The 14,410-nt window shown below is 33.2% G+C and overlaps 1 protein-coding gene across 2 annotated transcripts in view; it reads right to left on the bottom strand.

Moving 5' to 3' along the window:
* LOC129806397 (uncharacterized) overlaps window positions 1–5,030 on the bottom strand; it is an 86,625-nt gene extending 81,595 nt beyond the window's left edge. The window contains exon 1 of one of the 2 annotated variants that reach the window (XM_055854953.1): window positions 4,348–5,030. The gene's annotated coding sequence lies outside the window, so the exon portion shown is untranslated. Of the gene's footprint in view, window positions 1–4,343 lie in introns of both variants that reach the window. The other variant, XM_055854954.1, reaches the window with a different exon arrangement.
* Between the last annotated feature and the right edge of the window lie 9,380 nt (window positions 5,031–14,410).

The raw sequence follows: 14,410 nt of genomic DNA, 5'->3' as shown, positions 1-14,410 counted from the left end.
CGGAATCTAGAACTTTCATTAATGTAATAACATTTCTAATAGGGGATTTAGTTCCTAAAACTAATTCAACCTGGAAACTGATTGTCGTTCTCCAAAAGATTGTTCAAATTGTTTTAAGTTATCAAGTGACTCAACAAGATATTGAAGTTTTGGGTAATTTAATTCAAATGTTAAATTTTATGTATCAAGAAATCTTCAATGATAGTTTGAAGCCAAAGTTCCACTTCTTAAATCATTATGAGAGAATAATTACACAAAGCGGGCCGCTTCGACACCTATCATGCTTCAGATTCGAAGCAAAGCATTCTAGTTTTAAAGATTACTCTAAAATGGTTTCTGGCAGAAGAAACATATCGATGTCTTTAGCCATAAAGGCTAATTTGAAGAATGCACATTTGCTTCTCTGCCACGAAGAATGGCCAAAATATGAGGATAAAATCAGACCATGTGAGTTTAAAAACGTAATTGCATCCAATGATATAAAGAAAAAAATGTACTTTGCAAAACTCAGGCAAATGACTAATTTCCAAATTTTCGCTAGAACTTACGTATACCAAACTTGTGAATTCTTTAATGAAATTATGAGTACAAATGATATTATTTATCATTCAATGAACTTTTATGAGATTCAGTATTTCTTAATTAATAATGGTGTGACTTATATAATTTGCAAGAAGTTATTATGTGAAGAAGATAAGCATTTCAATGCATACAAAATTCGCAGAAGATTTAATACAGAAAACTGTTTTGCAATGACTGACCTATGTGATTTTACATGTACAAAACGAATTTATACTAGCCAAAGTAAGCAGAAATATATAAGTTTGCAGTGAAAATTTTATTGTTTTAATATTTGTCTAAGAACATCGAAGAGGAACAAAGAAGAAAAAACGCAAAAAATGCAAAAAAGTGCAAGAAAGTGAAAATACCCCAAAAGAAAATTTTTGCACCCTTTTGCATCCTTTTGCTAAAAAAAGTTGATCAAATTCGATTTGACCAAAAAAGAGATCAAAATCAACCAATTTTTGCAAAAAAGTTGGTTGGAAAATGGGTTACTCTCTTTCTCGGTTAATTACATGGAGTGGTGACCAACTTTTGACATCCTTTTGCAAACTATTTTTCTCAGAGTAGAAGACCAAAAGATGTAATTATACTTTATATTTGGCCCATTCTGCACAAATTTTGAAAAAATAGGGGAAGTGGGGTACTTTTGAACTGGGTCAGCTATGAAATAGGGCTTTTTTCTCCTATTTTTCTAGGGAATTGAACCTTATCATGATGTATTTTAACTTCACAAATGGATTGTAGAGTTAAATTATATCATGGTAAGGTCGAGTTTCATTGAAAAAATATGGGATCTCAGTGGCACAATAGGCAAGAACGTTGGGTCTTGAGCGGACGAGATCTCTGACTCGATTAGCAAAGTTGTGAGTTCGAGTCCCGCCCGGTGCAATTATCTGAATGTTAGGAAAAAACATTTTCACTGTGATATAACACAATAAAATGCACCGCCTCTTCCCAAAAAACTTTGGGAGCATGGAAGAAGCATCTACATTTCGGGGTAGGCGCTCCTGGGCGGTCTATGGACTTAGCGGATTCATCCACCGCGGAATCAACAGCAATATAGCATGATTACATTGTAACAATCCGATTCGATTAATAACACTGTGCAATGATGATTTTGTCCCTGGGTTTTCATGCTATTTTTTCTATTGCTAGGGTCAAATGATTTACGAAAATACTTATCATTCTGATTTCATTTGGATTTTGCGCCTGGAATCTAGGCAAAACCGTTTTTGCCGTTTTTTGATACTTGGGTGCCTATATCTCCGATTCTGCTGAACCGATTTATTTCTCACTATGGAATAATTTGGTCTCCTTTACATGCCCGATAAATCCTCTGGACCGATGGAGTTCGTACAACTGACACCAGGGGCGCTGTAGACTCAAATATGTCAGAAAACATGGAAAAATCGAACTTTTTAGCAAGTTTAAAAAAAAATATCTCGAAAACTAGGACTGGCTCTAACAATCTATTTTGTGGGTTTAATAGAGAATTTAATAAGCTACATTTTCGTCCATGTACAACTTTTCTCACAGATTGTTTTTTAACCTCGAAATTGAGGTTCAAACGAAAGGTTTATTTATATCACATACGTTAAAGTTTTATACAAGTTTCCAAGTAATAAAATAATAATAATAAATAATAAGTAATAAAAAATTGTCATAATGATATTGTCATATTGTTATAGAATTCCCAAATGATCACTTTTTAATTTTTTCTGGCCAAACTGAATATATTTACACACGAATTTGTTTCATTAAACAAAAAAATTAAACAAAAACGAAATTTTTGATTCATTATTCATTGTGGTAAAAAAGGATGGGCAATTTATTCCAGGAATGATTTAAATAATCTATTACTTTGCAATAATTATTTAATGTCTAGATAAATGCCATATTTCGATTCATACAAGTTCAGCAAAGAAGGTATTAATTGGTTAGATTAGAATTCATTTATCAAAATAATCTAATAAATAATTAAATTTTGAGATATATGACACTGAATCATAACTTTCCTACCCAGGTGCCTAGGGGAAAACACACTAATTTCGGATGAATTATGCTTCGCACAAATCTTTTTTTATGTATTATAAATTAATTTTGCCCATTATAATATTATATTTTATTAGCTAGTCCAGTGTCTCAAATTTTCAAAAAGGAGCAATGGGTGAAATCCATATGCAACATAAAGAAAAATAAATTAATTATCCAAAGCTTGAGTCGTCCGAAGGTAGCGCGCTTTCCCCTACTAGGCGTCTCTCTTAAAAAATTTTATTCAATTCCCTGAATAGACTTTTATTCATATTCTAAGTGAGTTTTTGGTAGTCATAAAGAAATTTGCAAATTAGGCGTACTAGGGTAGTGTGGTACATATCCGAACGTGGTACATTTCAGAACCTAATGATAATGATTCAAAAGATTATTCGCGAATCCTAGGAATATTTACGAAAAAGATTCGCAAAATTTCACAAAAACAAAAAAATATTCACGAAACTCAATAATAAAAAATCCCTTGGAAATGAGTTATTTGAATAATCACTCTTTGAATATTATGCCTCCTATCAAGAGTCAGAAAACATCCTTAATTTTTTTTTCCCAAATCAGGCTTGAGCTAAAATAAAAGCCGAAGTGAATAGGGTGGTGCCTGTTGAGATTATTCGAAGTGCCGTGAAAATTCACGTAGAGAAAATGAGAGGTTTTTTAATGTGAAAATTGTTTAATTTCCTTAGAGTTAAATCATTTTCACAAGAAAATCCTTTTAATAATTTAGTTGAATACAGTTATTTGGGTTAATTGTGATATTAACAATTCGTCGATATTACAACAAAAACATTGGGATGAAATTTTGAGCTGTAAGACTCATATTCTTTTGAGCTGTCTCAAAATTCAGGATAGGTTTGAGGAAAATCCTTTTGTACAACACTATTTTGGTTCATAAGGAATGTAAAAGTACGTATTACAAGAAGGGACACGACCTGCTAATAAGGATAAAATAGGAAAGAAAATATTTTGTCGCATTTTAGAGATTTTATACAACCGCAGCGCCACCAGACGTTTGTCAAGTGAGTTATTTATGTCTCTATCTCTCTCTCACAGTTGAATTGCGCGCTATTTCAGAACTTTCCATTTCAAGTGATATTTTCATTTAATTTCTTTGTATTTCTGCAAGATTCAAGTAAAAAGATGTGCAGTGAACAGCTATCCGTCTTCCAACAAAGATATCAAGAAGACAATTTCTTTCTATATGAGTTTTTATGTCTGTTATGTCTTTTCGGCGCAAAAATATTTATCATGGCACAGTGAATGAGCGGGATTAGTGTTACTAGCTCGGCTATCTGCAATTTCCATTAGAACTATCAACACAAAATTTCGAATATTACACGACTTTTAACGAGCTCAGGTCTGCTCCAAATTGTGCGGTTATGAATCACAAAGAAATTCTTGGAACATTTTAAGTAGGGTCGATGGAACACCTTTTCGATAGGGAACCCCTGTCGAATATGACGTTTTTTCTTTAGTCTACGATTTCTGATAAGGATAAGTGTTCGAATTTCGTATTCCAAATGGTACAGAGTAGGGTGTCAATAAGTCCCGACACGACTTCTTAAAGTGTCAATAGATGTTCCTTTTCACCCTAAATAGAAGTACTGAATGAATTTCCTACCTGAATTTACAAAATCGAATAAATAACAAAAAAAAATCGAGTTTGCCCTTTCTATTACAAATATGCGAAATATGAATTTTGCTGAAATAGAAAACATTTCTAAAAATCCACGTACCTACCTCACGGATTGTATATGTACTGGCAATTCTCAGGTATCTTCAGACGAGAGTTATATAGAAAAATTCAATGTTTAAAAGGCTACGGAAGCAATTCTTTCAGATGATTTGAAAATTAGTCTCATTCATTGAAGCGAAGTGATTCACAAAACGAAAGATTTCAAGTCGATCACACTGAACACGAATAACAAAAAAAAAGAGTAGTAGTTTTATTTTCATAAATCACTGATTTTTTTTTGTAGACTGTGGGTAACACGAGAACTTTTCTTTAATTGCTTTTGAGTATTTATTCGAAATGTTGTCTGCCAAATATGATCATCCACCTTCTATAGGTAAACCATTATTAATAGTTGGTGCGAAGTGGATGCTGTTCGCAGAGAGGTCTCGTCTCTTGATCCGTTTTTGGGAAGAGACTACCACCGCAATGTCAATAAACTTCACCCACAGATTTTGCTGCACACGCAAAATTTCTGCACGTTTTTTTTTTAAATTCTTAATTCCGAAAAAAAAGATCAATTTTGTGCTTCAAACTGAAGAAAATCACAAAAACTTAACGGGAAGAATGATGCTTTTGGTTGAACTTCCACAAAACACTGGCTGAGAAAATAGAATAAAAATGTCTCTCTACAATTGTGAGAGGGGGGATTTGTAGGAGATGATGTGTTTTCCGTACGAGTGCGGTAGAGCAACTGAACTGATTAACGTCCCAACCTATGAATCATATACGACTTCTTCACATCGCCTGGGACTTTGTTTTTTTTTCGTGGTAGAGCGCCACTTGGGGATACACGACACCTCTGGCCCTCGCCGATAATCCACTTGTAAGGTGTGTGTGGCCTGGTGGAGGGAATACATTGGGGCTCCTTGTCACATAATAATGCTATGGAGAACTCTATAGCATATTCGTGTGACCATAAGCACGACGCACTTCCATTCACCGCGTCTTTAAAATTAAAATCGTGTGCTGAGTGCGCATTGAGCGATGCAACATTTGGTGTCTTCTACCTTACTTGGATGTTGATCATACAAATTCCCTTGTAGCTCTTTTTTTATTTCTCACTCTCCCGAACATGTCTGTGGATATTGATGGAGACAAGGTGGAGAAAGTTTCTTTCGGTGTACTTTTGTATTAGGTGAGATTCTTAACAAAATCTCACCTACTATAATCCTAACAAAATTTCATGTCGTCCGATCGACCTCAAATTTGGCCAAAATGTGTTTCGCCACTTCCTGATTCCGAATATATATGTGGCTAAGTTACGTTCCCGGCCGGCCGGCCGGCCGGCCGGCCGGCCGCTCTTTGGAGCTTAATAGCTCCTAAACTAAAAAAGATATCGACTTGCGGTTTTCGGCAAAGGTTATATATCGGGTGAAAATTGCAACTTGGTGCATAGACCCCCCACCCCCCACCCCTCCTTCCGCCATTTTGAAGACCCCCCTTTTTTTGTTTTCTCAATAGCTCCGCCCCTATGGCATTCAGCGGACTCAAATTTTAGTATGTTATAGCTGGGCCTTAGAGCTTTCCATCAATACCAAACTTAAGGTCCCCCGACCCCCCTGACCCGAGCTATAAGGGTCCAAAAAAAATTTCTTAAAATGGCCATAACTCCGGTTCTAATTGTCAGAATTTAAAAAGTGAGGGCTTTTTGGAAAGCTCTCGTGAAATGCCACTTCCCCTTCTAACATCGCAAGTTCATAAAACCACCGCTAGGGGCGCTTTTTTTAAAAAGAAAATTTTTAAATCTTAAAAGTTAAATAACTCAAAAATTCCATTGTGCATCGGGCTGAAAATTTAGTATGTTGTAGCCGTTGATTATACCTATCAAACAAAAAAAACCTTAAGTCGATCCATAACCCCTGACCCGAGCTATAAGGGGTCAAAGTTCGAACATTGACCGGCCTCTATCTCCGGTTCTAATTAACATAGCGACCTAAATTTTACCTTTTTGGTTTCGTCTCGATGAGCACTTTCAGATGGAAGTTCAAAAAGTCACCACAGGTGGCGCTGTGATAGCGTCAAAATTAATCGAAATTCAAAGTCACTTTTCTCAAAAACGGCATTGTGCAAGTTAATGAAATTTTAGTATGTTGTAGTCCAGTCTAGGACGTTTCCAAAATGGTGCGTATGCGCGCTGTGGTTAAAACAGAACCGGAGATATAAGGGGTCAAAGTTCACGAAATTCAAAAAATCATATCTCCGGTTCTATGTGACCGATTTTGATGAGTGAGGGCTTAAACGAAAGATCTCACCAAATGCTACAACTTTCTAGAATGTTTGAACTTCGTGGGACCAACACCAGGGGCGCCACAGTCGAAAAACCAATTTCAATATCACATAACCTCAATTATCTCGACTGTCGCTAAACCGATTTTGATGATTACTTCGACACAATTGTAGAACACATTTGTCTCTACATTTCGTCCATACATCATTTTCCGCTCAGACTACGCTATCACTCCGATTTTGCCGTTTATGTGTAAAAAAAATGATTTTTCCCATAAAAACGCTTTGAAATCACTCAAATGCCAATTTGACTGCCTCTACTCCACCAAGACACTTAAAATAGGGTTTTAAATGGAAAGTCCCACAAAATACAACAATTCTTTGAAATAGTTGAAGCTCAACAAATGACTATTTGGGGCACTCTGGATGAAAAAACGAGTTAAGAAACAAAAAACCTCGCTTATCTTGGCTTCTGAGTAATCGATGAGATCATGTTCTATGGGAAAATTATAGAGAACATTCTGGTCTACATTTCATCCATATATCACTTTTCTATCAGTTCATCCAAATCCTTGATATTTTGGTTTAAATACAAAATTTGTATAATTTCACGAATTTGATTCAAGATAACTGAATGGCGTCTCCCAACTTCAGCTCCAAATCGAATTTGCATGCACTCCGAGTTAGCTCACGTTAAGAATCTCACCTACATAAGCCGGTTAGGATTATCTGTCCTTTTATTCTTTTTCTCGAAACAAAAATGCTGTTCTCTTAATAAATTTATAAGAATTACAATATTCAATGGCTGACAAGATCGGAAGTTGATCACTTTCCTCTATAGAAAAATTCTTCTAAAATCTAGAATATATTACTCTTAAACAGTAAATTTATTATGGATAAAAAGGTTTGTACATGATATCCCTGTACAATCTAGTCCCACTTTCCTCTAATTTACTATTTTGCTAATAGGATTATGCAACATGTTTTCTCATTAATCTACATTCAAGTGCTTCTGCTGATCATCCTGATCAATAACCTATTTCCTCCACACCATATTTTTGATGCAATTTAATGGGAAATATATTTCACTAAAGTAAACTCACCTTGAAAGAGGAAAGCTATTAATTGCGGAAAAGTGATACAATGAATTACATTGAGAACTTTGCACCATTTCTTTCCTGCCACTGAGTAATCAACCATTGGAATTGTGAGTAAAAGTACCAGGAAAAGTGGTGCTTGAATCACCTCCATGAACTTTTCGTAATACCAATTGGAAGGTTTGAGCATATCTTCATCCAATGGAGTGATGTTTTCCAGGAAATTTTGCAAGAGTCCCTTGTTAGTGGTTCTTCTCCAGCCAAATGGCAAGCCTTTTCGCTTGTGCCGCCGAACAACAGCTTCAGCCTCAATTTCCAGAGCTTCTTCAGCTATTTCGGCAATTTCAATGTCTTCGGTGTGTTCCTGTTGTTCTGTTAAGAAAACATAATTCATAAAGTAAATCATGGAACTTTCTGTAAATTTAATTATGCTCACTCTTTGCTTTGTAGTTCTGGATTAAATGATTTCCAATGACAAGTATCAGATAAATTATGTAAAAACCATAGAGAATAATTCCTTCTGCCATTGAAAACTTCCTGTCGGAAATGAAAATTGCAAAAAGACAGACACTGATGGCTAGAAAAATTGTATCTCTGTAGTATTGTCGACTGGTCACACGAAATGGTTTCAGGATGACAATGCAGGCAGGAACAACAGAGACATTGAAAGCAGTTGATCCCAGAACTTCTTGAACAAGAGACTCCATAATCTCAGAAAAATCATCCAGGAAAATTGCAAAGATTGCCGGTAAACCAGATAAAATTGCAATTAATGTTGTTCCAGCCAGAGATTCACTAAGGCCCATTCTGTTGGCAACAATATTAACCACAGGAAAGAGAAATCGTTCAGCAATAAGTCCAATGAGAAGAAAAAGTGCCACAAGGAGAAGAATCTTTTTGTGTTAAAGATACAAAAAATTAATTGAGATGTATTGGCGGAATATGGTGACATACGACAACCATAAAGATAAGACCTTACCATGAAAATTATCACAGAAATAGACTGCAAACTCGATGATAGTATACCAAAGCAATAAATATATGGTGTGTAGCTTATAAATGTTTCTCTCGATCCACATGATTCAGGATTGTTCATCACAAAGGCGCACTTCAAGTCATTCGGATAGTAATGGACATCGTAACAATCCTCCTGCAAAGAACAAGACATCAAAATCAACTTCGAAAATGCGGTTTAAAATAAGGAAGAAACGTTTTATTTGAATTATATCTTGCAATTTAAAATTCAAACTCGTTCTAAATTAATTGGCAAGACGAGGGTACTACAATTTATCAAAATATTTAATTTTTATAACCATCATTATATGTATAAATATTTTAAAAAAAAAATGATTTTTTCGTACGAATCGTTTCCCCACGATGAAATGGATTTTGAAAAATTACTACATTTTGCCAATTATGTACATTATATAATGTATTTGTACATATTTAATCTACAGAATACTTCAAAAAAAAAGTTAAATGTTCATGTCATTTATTGAACTCCCGTTTAATCATTTATGATATTTATTCATTCCCAAATGATCTGTTTACCTCACTTAATATACGAACGATGTGATCTGACCAGTACAGGATTGCATTTTATTTTCCCTTTTTTTATTTAATTTATCTAAATAATAAGAACTAAAATGTGGAGATATACAGCATCGGCCAAAAGTTTTTTGACAAAGCTTTGTTCGATAAATCAGATGAAAAAATTATTAAAAAAGAAACTTTAAAATTTTCTCTTTACAAATGAGTTGTTTGGAATCCATAGACGTTATTTATTTATTTATTTAAAAAATAAATAAATAACTAATTTTATTTTATATAAAAAATAATTGTTTTCTAGAGGTTAATAATTTTTCATTGGCCAAAAGTTTCTTGACACATTTGGAAAAGTTACTCAAAATGGCCAAATACATGCAACTAACTTCTTATAATCCAGTTTGAAATTTTGAAGTTAAGTCATTTGAGAATAATGAGTGGATTTGCACATTATAAATAATTGTAATTTGATAATTTATAATTTAGGTTAAAGTGCCAAATTACAAGATGTCAAAAGAAGAAAAATCATCCAGATTTCCCTTCGTTTTTTCTTTTATGAATATGCGTTGTCAGTTGTGTAATTTTATGGAAAATCACATGAATAATAACATTTATTGAATACAGATAATTCATTTGCAAAAAGAAAAAAACTTTAAAAGTAATTTTTTTTCTATCGTTTTTTTACCTGATCTCAAGAACGAATCTTTGTCAAGAAACTTTTGGTCGATCCTGTAGATAAATTAAATACTAAAGGAGACTGGGGCAAAAAGTTACAAAACGGATATTTTATTTTTTTACAAACTACTCCAGCGCTTCAAAAATTTCTAATTAGCGAAGTTTTATAGGAAATTTAGCGCTCTACAATTTTGTGAAAGTAATTTTCCTACATTTTGTAAAGAAATACGTTTATCAAGCCAATTTCTAAAAGGTAATTTTGTGACTATTCTCAAAAATGCTGGGGCAAATAGTACCAGACATTGGGTAGTATCCGTAGTATCATATTTTGATTAGCTTCATTACAAGCTTGCGTAAATTTGAAAAAAATACCTAGAGGACATATTTTCATAGAAAATTTATTCATCTACACTACACCTTTGTAAAACACCGTTTTCTCTGCGAGAAAAGTGAGAAAACGAGAAAAGCGCTTTTCAAGTTATTTTAGGAAAAAACACACAAAAGACTGCAAATCGTTTGATCAATACAAACAACAAGCGGCGAGATATGATAATGACGTTTCTTTTCGCCGTGAGACATCAGAAATTGCTTCGCTTTTTTGTTACTTTTTGCTCTATACCTTTTGTTACTTTTTACCCCAAGTGACCAGTTTTAATAAAAGGATTTCTCGAGAAAAGAACTTTTGTAAAATTCTAAAATAGATAGCGGATTCGTATTCAAAAAATCCAAATTATTAGAAAATATTCACCAGTGCATCAATTTTCGAAAATAAGTAGGTAATAATAATTGTTATCTTCTGCAAGGAAAATATTTCAAAACTAGGGCTAAAATTTTCGATATTTTTTACTTTCTAAATTCCTTGTTCGAATTCTAAGAAACTTACGACATTGAAGAAGGTCTATGGAAGCTATAGAAAAAAATTTGAGCCGCTATCCTTTTTACCTTGCAAGATATTGAATTTTGAATTTTTCGATTTGTGACTTTTTGCCCCAGTCTCTCCTACAGTTCTAATTATTTTACACAAAAATGCCAAAAACCAATTTGCTACCGGATGTCCGATGACCGGTGTACCAATCGTTCATAGTGAGGCTTAACCTTTTTGTCTGAATTATTGGTAAAATGAGATGAGTGTAATGAACAAAATTAAAAAGATCAAATAGAAACAGAATATTTTTATAATTCACCTATTTTTTATGCTGCTCTTTCTAGATTCGGTGAAAAGATTTCTCCAAACATATACCGCAACATGAAGTAATAATGCTGAAGGGAATCTTTCAGGAAGACTCGGATCACCTCACGAGGAACATTTCTTACAGTCGTGGCCAGATATCGCTCCACATCCACCGCTGTATGACACTCGTAACCCAAAACTCTTAAGGTGTTGGCTGTATTATCTGCTGGTGCATATTCGAATAGTTCCGTGCTTACAACAGAACGAGTTCTGAGTCTCTCCAAATCTTCGAGGGCATCGAACCAATCCCTCGTCCTAATGCGACGCGCCTCCGATGCAGCAGTCTCACTTATACAATTTTTCATAGTTTCATTTTCTAATTTTATCACAGAATATTGCTCACTTAATGCGTAAAATTTCACTTCTAACTCGGTGTATTTTTCTTTTGGAACAAAATACTTCTCCAAGAGTTTGCCGAAAAAAGAATTGAGTAAAATTTTCAAAAGTACACAAAACTGTTTCATTTTTAGATTTTTGTATGCTTGCACTACACAGGGCAGACCCTTCGCGTTAGATAGTCTGGAAGACAATAATAAACAAGGGGGAATTTTTATACCTTTATGTTGCATGGGGATTGTGTTAGTGAATGAAATGTTACCAGCACTATTGCATTTTGACAACATAATGCATTTAGAAATCTAGAAATAAATAATTTGCAATATGAGGAAAACGAGGAACTTTAAACTCAAAACAATCCATGAACAAACCGTAATATTTAAAGAATGATAATTGATTCTTTGAAATGATTTTCAGAAACAATTAATAACACAGATAACTTAGTAAATACGATTTCTAAAATAGTTTATAATTTGAGATATTTCTTTTCTGTCTTCTTTATCAGATTCTTTTTAGAAAATCACATCATATCATGAATCATATCAATCATATCTTTTTAATTATTTTCCCAAATTGTTATAATAAATGAAAATATATTTTTTTTATTGCCAAAAATCACGTGCACAGAAAAAAATATATTTCGTAAAATAGTTCGTAAATGTTTGTAAATGTCTGGGAATTGCAAAATGCTCGTAAATCGTATAACCCACAAAAAAGTTTGTAAAAGTTTGCACTTTACACAAATACTATTCGTAATATAATCACTTGACGAACATTTTTCTTCTTTTACATACAATTGTTCCTAAATATTTGTAAAAAGACACAAAAAAAATTGTCAAATTATTGGTAAATGTTTGTGAATTCCTATTGGGGACTTACGAAATGCTCTAGTCGTATATTCCAATTAGTTCGTCAAAATTTGTATTTTTTCGCAAACATTGTTCGTAAGATGATCAATTGACGAGCATTTTTTGTACTTTTTCGAACATTTGTTTGTATATTTTTGTTTGTCTAGCAAAAATTTACAAACAAATGATAAAATTCTACGAACATTTTTTGTGTTTTAACGAAAATTTACAAACAAATGTTTGTAAAAGTTCAAAAAAATGCTCGTCAAGTGATCATCTTACGAACAGTGTTTGTTAAAAAATACTGTAAGCCCAGATGGGACTCACCTAAATAGAAAAATACAAACTTAGAGGGAAATTGGAGAACTGAAGGTGCCACCCATTTTTCACTTTATGAGAGTGAACCGTCCACGGCGACTGATGCTCACTCACTCCAGACTGAGGACATTTACCTAACAGTAAGAGCCCCAAAGCAACCTTTCAGCACCCATAGGGATGGTAGGGGTTGGGCGTGTCAAAGGAATAAAGAAGTAGGATTGGTGGGTTGTGGCCGTCGACTGGGTTGACATGTTTCGAATAGGCCACACGCTCTACAATACAAATTTTTACAAACTTGTTTTTGGGTTATACGATTTACGAGCATTTCGTAAGTCCCCATTGGAATTCACAGACTTTTACGCACAATTTTACAAAATATTTTTTCTGTGCACAGAAAAATGTTCGTAGAATTTTGTCACTTTTTGTAAAGTTTTGTCAGTCAAACAAAAATGCATGAACAAATTTTTGTAAAAAATAAAGCAAAAAATGCTCGTGAAATGATCATGTTACGAACAATGTTTGTGAAAAGTACAAAGTTTTACGAACTATTTATTGGATTATACAACTTGGGAGCATTTCGTAATTCCCCAGTACGAATTCACAATTAAGAAAAATATTACAACATTTTTTTTCTGTGTGTTCGATTCGAAAATAGTTAAACAGAAACAGAGAATATTATAAAAGTCAAAGAAGATTAAAATTAAAGTAGAATACAATTTTTATCTTTTGAATTTTAATTAAATATAATTAACAAATAAGTAAAAATATGTTTATGTCATAGTGATAAAATTATAAAACTGACACAAAGGACATGCTTGGCAATTAATTCTTATTATAAAAATGTTTAAACAAATGCCGGAAAGGTATACACGGTACACTAAACAAAAAAAATATTTTCAAAAATTTCTTAAGAATTGCTTCCCAATTTCTAGAATTTTAACATAATTAAAAAAAATAAATAAATATAACAAAGCCTTTTATTAAAACATTTTTTTCTTATCTCGTAATATTTTATTATTCTAAACCTTAACAAAAAAAAATATATAAAAAGACGCAATCACTCATGTGTAATTTACGAGCATAACGCGAATTAATATAGCTTGTGCCGTTCAGACCAAATCATGCTATCAAAATTAAACTAATTAATTGGATTCATATTGCACTTAAAGCACTTTAATTCACCTTTTTAATGCCATTAACCTATCTTTAGGCACAAGATCTTTATCCTATTTTTTTTATTAAATTTTTTTTTTTAAAAGCTCCACCTAATAAAATTCTTTTTCATTTGAAACTGAAATTTTAACAATTTATGAATGCATTTTTGATAATAATTGTAAAAAAAAACATTCACTCACATAAGACAAGATCGTGATGAAAGAATTATGTGCAGCAGTCTCAGGAATAGTATTATTGATGTCCAACAGCATTTCCCAAAATTTTTTCATTAAACAATTCAGAAGATTTTATTTTTCATTAACCTTCATGAAATAACGAGTACTCTACCACTTGGTCCATTAAGTGCCCATAAATCCATTTAGAATAGCTAACACTAAAGTCATTGTTCAGTATTATGAATTCTAAAATTCATAGATTATGAGTTTCCATCTTTTTTTTGCAGAGTCGATCAGCAAAAATATGTTAATCGGTCAGCAGTTCTCGAACAAAGCGTTCTAACCAATTACATGGAATTGGCACTGTCCACGCGAGTGTCCTTTTAAGGTTCAAAGGATTCAGCTGAAAATGCGTATCGCTCCTTGGAAATTACAAGGGGTCAACTCTTTTTTTTTGCGAT

This window comes from Phlebotomus papatasi, chromosome 3 (genome assembly GCF_024763615.1).
Source record: "Phlebotomus papatasi isolate M1 chromosome 3, Ppap_2.1, whole genome shotgun sequence".
In the NCBI taxonomy this organism is placed as follows: Eukaryota; Metazoa; Arthropoda; class Insecta; order Diptera; family Psychodidae; genus Phlebotomus; species Phlebotomus papatasi.
This window is presented reverse-complemented; position numbering and strand designations above follow the sequence as displayed.